This window comes from Sciurus carolinensis, chromosome 3, assembly GCF_902686445.1.
Source record: "Sciurus carolinensis chromosome 3, mSciCar1.2, whole genome shotgun sequence".
NCBI classification, from domain to species: domain Eukaryota; kingdom Metazoa; phylum Chordata; class Mammalia; order Rodentia; family Sciuridae; genus Sciurus; species Sciurus carolinensis.
In genome coordinates this window covers 67,275,431-67,287,822 of record NC_062215.1, presented here as the reverse complement: position 1 = coordinate 67,287,822, position 12,392 = coordinate 67,275,431, and positions in this window count along the sequence as shown.

Here is a 12,392-nt window from a genome sequence, read left to right as displayed (position 1 = left end):
TCATATTTTACAACAATGTTAAAAGGTAAAAGTCAAGCTAGAATAACAAGCTTAAAAACCATTCTTAAATCTTGACTTCTTACAAAAGCAAATGATGGCCAGACTTAACATAGGGGTCCTAGTCTGTCAACCATCGGTCTAAGGAAACTGTCACACATAACCCCAGAAGATGGCTACGTCTAGATCATGGAAAAGAAAAGAGAGAGCCTAAACATTCTTCAACTGAAAAATGGAGAAATACATTGTGGAACGGAACACAATGAAATACCCAATGATGAATATGCTATAATTTATGTATGTAATGTAAAACTCTATTGGATAATGCCACATCATATGAATGGACACATAAATATATAGTAAAATTGTAAAAACATGCAGGGGAATGCTAAACATTGAATTCGTGGTCTTGGTTGCTTCTGAGGAAGAGGGAGGAAAACAGAGATGGGAGTGGAATACCCAGAGCTCTTCAACAGTGTCAGTAATCTTTCATTTCTTTAAATGAGATCTGATACAATTATGACATCGGGTTAAGATTTGATTCAACCTAATGGAGGGTAAATAAGTATTCATTATGCTCTCTTCTACTCTTGTCTGATCTTCAAAATATTTTGTGATGAAAGATTAATTTAAAAAAGTAAAAGGGGGGAAAGGCAAAGGAAAAATGTTTTTTTTTTTTGTTGTTGTTGTTGTTCTTGGTATCAGGAATTGAACCCAGGGATGCGCAACCACTGAGTCACATCCCCAGCCCTTTTTTGCTTTTCATTTAGAGACAGGGTCTTGTTAAGTTGTTTAGGGCCTTGCTCAATTATTGAGGCTGACTTTGAATTCACAATCCTCCTGGCTCAGCCTCCCAAGCCACTAGGATTACTGGCATGCACTGCCACACCCAGCTTACATTTTTTTGGTTTGGTTTTGTTGTTGCTGTTTGTTATGTTTAGATTTTAGGGAAAAAAAAGAAACTATGCATTTCAAAACATGTCATTGGCAGCAGCAGAACTAGAAGGAGGAACAGCCAGTCTCATGTATCTCTGGCTTTCTCAGACTACTTTAGTCCCACCAGCCTAGCACTTGGGGAGGAACCTTATGCACAGACCCATGTTGCAAGCCAAAGTATGACTCTGCCCACAGGTTTGTCCCTGTGAGACTGGAGAGGGAAAACTGGCAGAGCCCAGACTGCCCGTATTCAAGCACCACCCTCTAGCCACAACCCAGGTTCCCAGAGATAAGCCTACCCTCACTCATGAGGCAGGAAAAGTCATTTTAGGGCTTCCAGAAGTTTCATTGAGGAAACTCCAGGTTCTCTCACAGATATCTGTAGAGATAGGAAAAAGCAAGTCAGGAACTTCTGGGGGACCCCTGCCCCATACATTTAATAAACATTTACTGACCTTGGTTCTAGTCCATATTTAATGCTGTCAGTTAGGATTGAGTTGGACTGCAAGTCACAGAAAACCCAAGTAACAGTGGCTTAAGCAAGACAAGTTTATTTCTGTGTCCTGTGAAATAAATTCAGAGGTACATGAGTCATGATAACATAAAGGTGCTGCCATTCCTAGACTGTGACATTCTCTGAAATGACAGCAGAGCTCTGGTTACCAAATCTGCATTCCGAGCATCCAGGTGGAAATCTCCTTCCAGAAAGCATCCCATGGTTTCTCCACTGGTGTCTCATCTGCCAGACATGACCAAATGGCCACTCTTAGCTCCAAGGAAAGCTAGGAAATACAGTCTCTCTCTGAGGCACCAGGAGCCAAGCTAAAACCCAAAGTTCTATTGCTGAGGAATCAGGGAGAACAGACCTTGGAAAAGGTGGCTCTCAATCTCCGCCACAGTCACTAGGTGATGCGTGGCTGGCCTTGACCAGTGCTATTCTGTTCTCATCTTGCAGGTCAATGCATGGTTAAGAAAGACCCTTTCCAGATCTGCCATGCTGTTCTATCCTAAAGTGCTGTGTTTGCATAACTGATGGATTCAAAGTTGGAAGAGGTGAAGTGAAGGGAATTGATATGCATTACACATTCACAAATGATCAACACTGTCATGGGTCTCTCTTAAACCTCATGAAAACCGTAAGATATTGGATGTATTATCCCCTCTTAGAGATGAGAAAATTGAGGCTTGAAAAGGCTAAGTCATTTCCCTGCTCCCAGAGCTTCAAGGGGTGAGAGCAGAATGTAAACCCAATCTAGGCTCCTTCACCACACCACGCTACCAACTTTGATACAGTCAAATGCCACATACAGACAGTTTGTTCAATGACAGACCACATATACCACAGTGACCTTGTAACTGTCTTAATTGTCTAAGTACACTCTGTGATGTTCACACACATGAAATCACCTAACAGTGAATTTCTTGGAACGTACACCGAGGTTAAGCTACGCATGGTTGTATTTGAGAGTAGAGCTAGGTACCATCCCAGGTCTGTCATTTACTAACAATGTCACCTTGGAAAAGTTCTTTAACCTCCCTGTGCCTTATTTTTCTAATCTGCGAATTGTGAATCCAAATGATGCCTACGCTGTAGGGTTGTGGACATGATTGACAATTATACATACCTGGCGTGCAGTATTGATGTATAAGCGTTACCTATTTTCTCATTAGGCAACATTTAAAATGTACCTTGAGGAAGAACTGAGAAGTGGGATTGGGTGAGGTATGCCAGACAGAGGGAACAGCCCAATCCAAAACTGGGAAGAGGTAACAGCTGAGTGAAGGGATGGACGGGAATCAGTGAGTCTCCTCCAGCTCCAGCACTTAAGCAGAGCCTCCACCTGGAGTAGGTCCTCAGTGAGTTACTTGTGATTTGAATAGATCTCAGGAAAACCCCTACGAATGAGAAGCTGTGAAACATGCATCTCACACTCTCCCTAGGAAGGAAGGGAGCAGTAACATATCCTAAGTCTAACTCCTTGTTGTCCATGGCACTAGAATCATGGAAAGGTAAGGAGAGGCAAGCTAACACCCAGAGAAAAGGACATGAACTTAGGTCTGTGCTCTATCTTTATCCTTATCATGCCATGTCCCAGGTGTTCTGGTTAATCATTCATAGCTGGCCACACTGTGGTACCCACCCCACCTTCTGGGCGAAGCTATTCTCTGAACTTTATCCCCAAACAAGAAAAACTTTCTTCTCTGTGTACTTAAGAAATGGATAACTACACAGAGTCACACTCAGGGGACCATTCAGCCAGAGTGCTGTAGCCAGCAGAGACGGGGCCATCTTCCCCAGTGCCAACCCACCCACAAAGGAGCAATCGTGCCCTCAGGGATGAGGTGCAGGTCTACCCTTTATAACCTGGTCAAACCATGGAAGAGAGTCCAAAATGGGACTGGGCATCTGGGTTCTCATCTCAAATCAGTTAAGAAGTCATTCTGTGACCTCAGGAAAGTGCCTTGACCTCATGAGCTTTGGGTGGGTAGGAATAATTCCAGTCTCATAAAGTTGATCACCTGTTGTGAAGATTAATTTAAACAATGCACATCAGGTGTTTATAACAGCATTCATTATGAAGTAGGGACCCAGTCCGTGAGAGTTCCCCCATCTCTTCAGGTTTCTCTTGGCTTCAACATTCTACCACATCAATAATGAGTCACATCAGGGATGGAACTTTTCTTTTTTTTTCCCCCATCCTAAGCTTACCTTGAATTTCTGAAATTAATGAGTTTACCTTTCAACCTCGTCACACCATGTTTTCATGACTCTTTGTCACACCCACTACATGATGACAAATGTTAGGGGCGCCCAGTAACGTGCTCCCTCCTCTCCTCCACACCCCAAGGAGATCAGATGGATGGCACAAGACACACAAAGGATCTTGAGCTAAATAGGAATCAAATACCAAGTCTATTCATCTCCTCTGGCACAGGCCAGCTCTCAAACCACGGGCACTCCTATCATCTGTGATCAAGCTGTGAGTGAAAGTGGGACCCCTCAACTCTCACCCCACATCCAGACATTAGAACATACACCCTACACACACCCCTAAAACTTGCCTGCATAGACATGATGAGGTCTAAAGAGGAAGCTTGGCTACATAGACAAGGATATAAGCCTTCTAGAAGGAGCCACAGGGCCTGGACACTAAGGCTAAAGAAGCAGGGTCCCTTGAGCCATGGATGAGAAGTCAGAAGAGTGGCTGATTTGGTTTCTGATCCTGAGCTGCAGCAGCCCTGCCCACTAGAAAAAAGTGACCGTGATATCGGTCTCTGTTCGTTCAATCTAGACAATACTCGTCCTAGGCCAGAGCAAAGGACAGCATCTGGAGACATGTCACACATAAAATATAACTCCACTGCCATGGGAAAAGAAAGTTGGAGTGGAATTTCTAATGCAGGGTGAAAAGGAAGGGAGAAATGTTGCCTCTCATCCAACAACAGAGGTCTCCCATTTGTTGTCGTTGGCAACAGCGAACCCCTACTTACCCTTAAGTGCACCGAACACACAAGCCCCACCTGGTCCCTCCTGCATGAGGTGGAAATTGAGGGGAGCAATGGAAAATTTTGGCCGGATAGCTGGAACTTCTCAACCAAATTGAACACACAGAAATTTGACAGAAGGCAAGCCCCAACCAGAGAACCCTTAGATAGATGGTGTGGGCCTAAGTGCACCCTGTGTACAAGGGACTATGTTGCTGAATCTTGCTCCCAGGGTCCCTGTAGCTGGCACTCTACAAATTAATAGAAATGTGGTGATTCCCCTGCAATTGTGAAACAAGAATCCAATAGACCAGTGGACCAGGGTCATAGGCTCACACCAATAGGGATATTCTGGCAACTTGTAGAGAGCAGAATCCAGCCCTCACCCTTGCACTAGCTGACTGTTCAGTGGTCACCCAAAGTGTGGTCAAGCAGTGGACAGGGGATTCTTTTCATGCATTCTTTTCCAATTTCTTTCCTTACTAGCTGCAAGAGTTTGGAAAGCAGTTACCCTTCCCAGGCCTCAATTACCTCCTTGCCAAATCTCACTTTCCTAATTTAAAAGATGAGATTAATAGTCGCCACTCCTATGGGTCTCCCAGGCAGGTTTTAAGGAGTCCATAGGCTTCGGCAAGATAGGTGGGGACATGCTTCCCAGAGGAGAGGGCATGAGTGGTACAGAATACCCCAGCATGTTGGGGGAAGGGATCAATCCAACAGAATAACAGCACCAAAAAGAAAGTCATGTCTACTTTTCTTAAATCAAGAGGGACTGGGTCATCTGGAGAGACAAGGAAAACTGTCTCTCCAGGAAAAATAAAGGCAAAAGTTTTCAAGAGCAAAATTGCAGGGGCAAATAACAGGGAGAAGAGAGAAAAATGGTAAAGGTGATAGACTGAGCAGAAATCACTGTCAAAAAAAAAAAAATCGAAGAACTAAAATGAGAGGTCTATAAGAACTGAATTTCTGGTAATTAGAAGAGAACGACAGAGTAGTGGACAGGCAGACAGCACCACACACAGACAGTCCATGGGAATGCCAGGAGGTAGGAAGTTTTGTGGAACCGAAGGAAAAGAAGTCACAGATAATGGTGGTGCCAATGGTGGTACCCAGGGAGAGGGTGTCGACAGCAAAGCAATGTTCCCAGATCTGTTTCAGGAGCAAGGAAAGGCTCAGAGAAGAACATAACACGATTCCAGAACTGACCAAACTATAAAACTCACTGAAAGTGCTCCCCAGAAAATTCAGACCTAGCTACCAAGTTCTCTAAACTGGCTCAAGAAGCTTGGATTATTGTCCCAGGAAAAGGAGAGAACAGGCCAAGGAAACAACTGTGCATTTAGAAAGCCTACTGGGTCGTTTTGATGAACCGCAGTCCACCACTGTGGCTAAATTCCCAGCGTAAGCACTTACAACAGCAGACCAGGCTGTGGGGGCCACATTGGGTGACCACAAACCACTCCACCATTGTAAGAAAAATCACAGAGGAAGTTGTGAGAGAGTCGTCCTGTTCTGATTAACGATTAACTTTGGATCTTAGACGAGGGAGCAGCACTGGTGGGAGATGAAGATGGAGATGAAGAAGGTGTGAAGCAACCGGGGAAGAGAAAAGAAAGAAGCAGGGGAGGAGCATGCACAGAGGGGCTGGAGGCTCAGGCGCCAGCCTTCAAAGACTGCATGAAGATGGGCCAAGCGAAGTGCTCCTGCAAGCCAGGATGGGCAGGTAGGGCCAATGCAGAAGGTCACCTGAGTGCTTGCTGCTGAAAGAAGCACTGAGCATCCCCAGTGCATGCATGCACCTCAAGTCTCTGGAGTTACAGAATGTGTGTGCATGTGTGTGCGCGTGCATGTGTGCATGTGTGTATGGCACTGGAGACTGAACCTAGGGGCGTTTGCCATGGAGTTATATTCCCAGCCCTTTGCTTGTTTGTTTTTGTTTTGCGACAGGGTCTCACTAACTTGCTGAGACTGGTCCAACTGTGATCCTCCTGCCTCAGTCCCCCAAATTGCTGGGATTACAGGTGGGCACCACTGCGCTCAGCTTAGCTACAATTTTTCAAGCACCTATTGTGTGTAAGGCAGCAGGCTATGTATGTTACATGCATTACCCCCCTCAGATCTCTCTCACACCCACATTCATGCACGTGTGCAGGCACCCACACACGTTGACAAGAGCCCTGAGACTCAAGAGTGGTTAAACGATTTGCCTAAGGTCACACAGCTAGTTAAGTAGCAGAGCTGGCATTTGAATGTGTCTCTGACTCCCACGCCTGTGTTCATAATTGCTCCTAATCTTGAGTAACCATTACTGCTTTTTCACTTCCCAGACTGGACGAGGCTTCTCTCTTGTTCCCCTCCAGCCCTTTTGGCTTACTTCTGCCTTCAAAATGTATCAAAAGCATTTGTTTCCACATCTGTCTCATCCATTAGGACAGCAAGTTGTTTTCCACCCTGGATACACATTTAGAATCTCTTCTTTAAAACAACAATGTCTGTGTCCCTGCTTAAAACCATTTAATCTGAATCTCTAGGGATAGGACTCTGGCATTCGTATTTTTAAGCTCTTCAGATGACAATTCAAGTGTGCCATCAAAAGATGCGCTGTGCAGAGAGTGAGCACTTCAAGGTCAAAGACCAGGTCACTAGTCTTTGAATCCCCAGAGCCCATGCTTAGAGTTTGGTTCAAATAGGTGCTTGACACATGTTTAATGAGAGGATGAATAGAGATAGCAGAAGATAAAGATCAAGAATACAGAAAAGGAAATCAGTGAGGTATTCTTGTGTGGGGAGGGGTGATTTGAGATTGGGAAGCAGAAGAGAATCTTTAAGATGCCAGGGGCAAAGGAAGCATCGAATGAAGCTGCAAGAACCGGAGGTTGTCTTGCATAACAAATGTCTAGTTAGAGGTAATATAGGAAGTTTCAGAGCAGAATAAACAGCACCTGCGGCAGAGAGGAATGAGGTGAAGAGAAGTCAAAAACGTGAGTCTCCGAATGTGTTGGAACAATGACCTTGGGGGGCCAGAACCCTCAGTTTTGGTGAGAGAAGATGAGGAGGGCAAGTGCTAAAAAGAAAGAGAAAGAGCAGAGGCTTGATTTTGAGAATAACTGAAACATGTGAAAGAATACAGCCAAGACAATAAAACTCATGATTTAAAAATAAAATGGGAAAACACAAGATAGAAAGCTTGTGATTAAGAGTGGAGTGAGTTTGTAAGCCATTCATATGTATGTTTATTCAGCACGCTATTGTTTTAGCAGTGTAAAGGATTATAGGTAAATAAAATATGCAAATGCATTTCATAATGAAAAAATCCTGTGATGAACAACTGAGATAACCATTGTGAAAAATTCTCTGGGAAAAAAATGCAAATCCTTCCAGAAATACAAGATGGCACGATTGTCATTCTAAGGTGTGATCATTCGTCGGACGTTGCTGTGTGTGCTAAGAAAACTGGCTCACTGAGCATCAATCATTGGTCAACTAAACAAAGGTCCAGAGTCTCCTTTGTTTGGTTTCAGACAGTTCTCAAGAGGCAGGTTCGGCAGGGCTGGGTCTCTTGCAGGAGAACAGGGCATGCCTGCTGTATACACGAGGTTTCCTGGGGGCCATCTCAAGTTGGAAGAATTAGGTTTCAGTTTCTGGCTACAACACATAGATCCGGAAAAAGAGAGGAATTTTTAAAGGGGCGGGGGTCGGGGACAGGAGCAGAGTCAAAAAGGAGAAAAGGAAGATGTATCCTACATTTTGTGAATGCCTGCTATGTGCCAAGCACTGGGCATATGACATTTCATTCAGCCATCAAAATAACAATACAGAGCGTTGAACCAGCCCAAGATTATACACAGTGTTGGAGTTCCTCTTCTCTTTTCATTCCATACTCTCCCCAGCCTCACCACCAGGGCCTCCCGCAGCACCTCTCCAATAACCATGACCCATGAATAGTCCTCAACCCATCTTCTCTGAGATTTTTGACCATCATGTCTAATTCAGCTCAGATATCCCAAATGCACCTCAAACTCTCTAAATCCAAAAGAGATGCCTTTAACTTCTTGTCCAAACCTGATCCATTGGCCCCTCCCTTTGGTTCTCCACATACGTCTTAGTCCACTTGGGTTGCTGTAACAAAATACCTTAGACGGGGTAATTTAGAACAACACAAATTTATTGCCCACTATTCTGGAGGCTGGGAAGTCTAAGATCAAGGCATCAGTGTTTGGTGTCTGGTGAGGGCACGTTCCTTACCTCTGGTATGTCTAGCTCTGTCTTCCAAGGCAAAAGAGGCAAAGAGGCTTCCTGAAGCGTCTTTTAGAAGGCCACTCATCCCTCATGACCTGATCACCTCCCAAAGGACCCATCTCCTAATACTCTTACATTAGGGGTCATGTTTCAACATATGAATGGGGGGACACCAACTTTCAGACAACAGCAACATAGAAACGAAGAGAACAGTCTCAAAATGTAAATCTGATTGTGCGTCTACCTCTAATCCACTCCAACCCACCAGCTTTAGATAGACCATTGGAATGGACTCTCAGAGATCTTTGGTTAAAGATCCAAGTCCTGCGCATGGCCTCCCAGATCCGGCCTCGTCTTGTCCTTGCCTTCCTTCCATCTACCCTCCAGTCACACTGGCCAGTTCTCATACCAAAGGACCTTTGCATGTGCTGTTCCTCTGATCCCCTTCCTCCACCTCGGGACTCCTACATATCCTCCAGATGTAAATCAAATAGCCCTGTGATGGCAGTCTCCCTCAACATCTGCATAGATCAGTCTCCCTTAGGGTTGTTCAAGAGACTCAATCTCTTTTCTCAAAATACTTTTACAACTTTTAATTTTACACTTATTTAAGTAATCATTTGCTTAATGTCTGTCTGCCCTCACTAGACTACAACCTTATGAGGACAGAGTTACCTTTATTTTTTTCTGCCTAGTATCCTCAACTTGTCCCTTCAGGTTCTCCTGGGGACACATGACTTCCTCCCACCCACCCTGTACACCCATCTACTTCCTCCTGATCCCTCAAGACCCTCCCTACAGCTCCCTCTCTGCTCCAATTCTGCGATCCCTAACTGTTCCACCTGGAACCTTGAGCTGGGTTGAGGATAAAGAAAGCTTTGGTTTCTTATCTCCTTGGGTTTCTTTTCTACCACTACACTTAACCTGCAAATATTATTCGCCATCCACCACCCATGGCACTGAACTGCTTCAGATATTTCTATGATTTTTTTTTTTTTTTTTAGTAGTACTTGGACTTGAACCCAGGGGCACTCTACCACTGTGTTACACACCCAGCCCTCTTTTTTGGTTTTGTTTTGTTTTGAGACAAGTTCTCACTAAGTTGCCAAGGCTGGCCTCGAGTTTGGAATCCTCCTGCCTCCACCTCCCTAGTCACTGGGATTACAGGGGTATATCACCCAACTTAACTCAATAATATTTATTTGATCTCTGGATAAGAAGGATTTTCTAGGCTGGGGATGTAGCTCAGTGGTAAAGTTACCTTGGTTTCAATCCCCAGTACAAAAAAAAAAAAAAAAAAAAAGAAGGATTTTCTAAATATAAAAGCAATGAAAGAAATCACAAAGGGAAAGAAAAGCCCCAACCAGTAGGGCTCAATGTCGCCTGCCTGTAATTCCGGAGACTCAGGAGGCTGAGGCAGGAGGATTGTGAGTTCGAGACCAGTCTCAGCAACTTAGCAAGGTCTTAAGCAACCTAGCAAGACCCTATCTCAAAAAATAAAAAGGGCCGGGAATATGAGCACCTCTGGGTTCAATCCCTGGTACCAAAAAAAAAAGAAAAAAGAGAGAGAGAGAATATCACCAAATTTGAAATTTTGGATATCAGAAATTATTCTAAATAAAACTGAAAGGCAAATGACAAGACTGAGGATATCATACAGAGTAAACATGATGAAAGTTTGTTATCCTTAATATATAAAAAGCTCCTATAAATCCCAGTAGAAAAATAGACAAAGGGCATGAATATGTACAAATAGTTTAATAAACACATGAAAAATGTTTAACTGCACCAGTCATCAGGGAAATGCAAATTAATACAACACTAAACCTCTGCTCACCTATCAAATTAGAATAATATAAAAGGAGGGTAAGAATGCAGTGATCACTTACTAGATTCCTAGGAAAAAAGGAGGCGGCACTTTTTTGACTTTCAATAGCTCCCTACCACCTGTGGGAAAAGCCCAAAGATTTCGCAAGATTCAAGTGTCTTGTTCCTGCCTTCCTGTCCTGCCAATCTGACCCTTGCAGAATTGAACCAAATGGAATACCCTGAGCCCAGTGTGGCATGTCCTGTCTGCCCAGGTTGCCCTTCCTGGATGCTCTGTCCCCCTCCTCCCCACCTACCCTGACCCCACCAGTCTTTTTCTCTATTCCTCCTGAGACTCCTGAGACGTCACCACCTTCAGGAAACTCTCAGCAGCTGAGTTCAGTGCCCCTGCCCTGAGCTCCAATTATGCACAAGTTCCCTTACTTAGCACTTACTAGGCAATATTGAAAATGACTCTTTATGGCTTTCTTTCCACCTTAGATTATATGGTCCTCAAGGGAGACATTATATTTTTATTCATTCCTGTATCCCTGGGCCTAGTCCAGTAGAGATGCTCAACAGATGACTTTTGAACTAATCAATCATGTGATAAATTAATGATCTCATTTTGCACCATAAAGTTTTGCCACTGTTCTGGTAAATGCAAGTTTTACTTAAAATGGATAAAATTAAGTCATTTTGGATGGAGAGAAAATATCTCACCCATGCCCCCATCCTGATTTTAGTGCTCATGTTCTATCATCCTGTGGGTTGTAACCAATTATGGGCCATGAAATTAATTTATGGGTCATGACCACCATTTTTAAAAAGATTAGGAGCAGAAGAGAATGGAGTGACTCTCTAGCTGTTCTTTGCTCCCCATTTCCAATGTTTTCCATTATTTTCATTTCCCCACCTACCACACCCAGGTGGGAAGGAGTAATGGTTAAAAGTACAAGTTAGGAGGACCATGTTCCTGCTCTGATTCTATTCATTGTGAGACCCCAGGAAAGTTCCTGCTACCTCAAGGTTTTGGTCTCCTTACCAGTAAAAGTACAGATAAGCTGGGCCGGGGATGTAACTCAGCAGTGAAGCGTGTGTCTAGATGCTAGATGCAAGGCCCCGGGTTTGATTCACCAGCAGCACCACCCCCCATGCCCTCCCCCAAAAAAGGAAACAGGAAGAATCCAGTATTGCTTCAAACTCTCAGAAATTTTCATCCACCTTTCAGGAATGCAGACACTGAAATTACCTGTCAGAAGCAGACAGCACACCACTTTATTCCCCCAGCGTTTTCTGCTCTGATGCCTAGCCCCCTGTGCCCCCCTTCCTAACAAAATGTCCACCTTACTTTCATATTGTGGTCCAGTTTTAAGCCTCTCAGACCTGAGGGAAACATGTCTGTGTGGCATCAAGCAAATTTATGAGTTCTGGAGCCTAGGGTTATAGGTTCTGAAGGAAATGACTGTCTTCCTAAATGTTAAATCTGACCCAGTCATTCCCTTGCCTAAAGTCTTTCTGTCACTAGACAGGAGTCCCAGAGGTCCCTCTAAGGGGCAATGGAAACTCCACTCAGCCCAGGTGGGTTCTCGACTTGCACCACTGAAACGAATCCCAGGGTGCATCAAAAGCAAAGCCTAAGCAGAGACAGCAAAGCAAAGGTATACCCCCAAAGCAGGTGCAGGTGCCTCTTGTCTCTCAGAGAAAGGAGGATGAGTGGCACACCCAGGGTTGAGCTCTCTGAAGATACATAGGGTTTTCCTGGGAAGAAACATATAGGTTCTAAGGCAAACTTCTTTGAAAATTTAGCCCCATGTCAATGATTTGATATTTGGGGTTCAGAATGTTTCTTCTTGGTTAAGCAATCTAGCCATGAATCAGTTGTGGACACATCATGTAAGTCTTTAAAAAGTCTGGCAACGTTTAAA